This window comes from Galeopterus variegatus, unplaced genomic scaffold, assembly GCF_000696425.1.
Source record: "Galeopterus variegatus unplaced genomic scaffold, G_variegatus-3.0.2 Scaffold1467, whole genome shotgun sequence".
NCBI lineage: Eukaryota > Metazoa > Chordata > Mammalia > Dermoptera > Cynocephalidae > Galeopterus > Galeopterus variegatus.
The window spans coordinates 225,648-226,167 of NW_007727578.1; positions in this window are offsets into that span (position 1 = coordinate 225,648).

The window sequence follows — 520 nt, forward strand, 5'->3', positions numbered from 1 at the left end:
CCATCATCATAAGAGCAGCCTACCATCGCTGGAGCCACTGCTCCATACAGGCAGCCTACAAAAGCCATCTCCAGAAACACTGCCACCAAAAGGATGGCTTGCTACCACACCAGCAGCCACATTAGCCATTGCCAATGTGCAGATGGATTGCCAACCACTCAACTGTATTGACACAAGGAGGGTCACCAGCAGAGTCCAAGAAAAGAGAGTAATAGAACAAGGAACCAGATGATCAGAAATTAACATAGAGATCCTAGAAATTAAAAAAAAATATAAATAAAAACAAGAAAATAGGAGTCCGAGAATAACTCTCAAGTACCAGACCCCATAGAGGAGGAAGCTCTTGAAATGACTGTAAAGGAACTCCAATTAAAAATATTAAGGAAACTCAATGAAATACAAGAAGACACAGATGACACAATGAACTGAGCAAAACTATCCAAGATATGGAGGAGGAAATTTTCAAAGAGATTAATACCTTTTTTTTTTTTTAAAAAAAGAGTTTTTTGGGGCTGGCCCG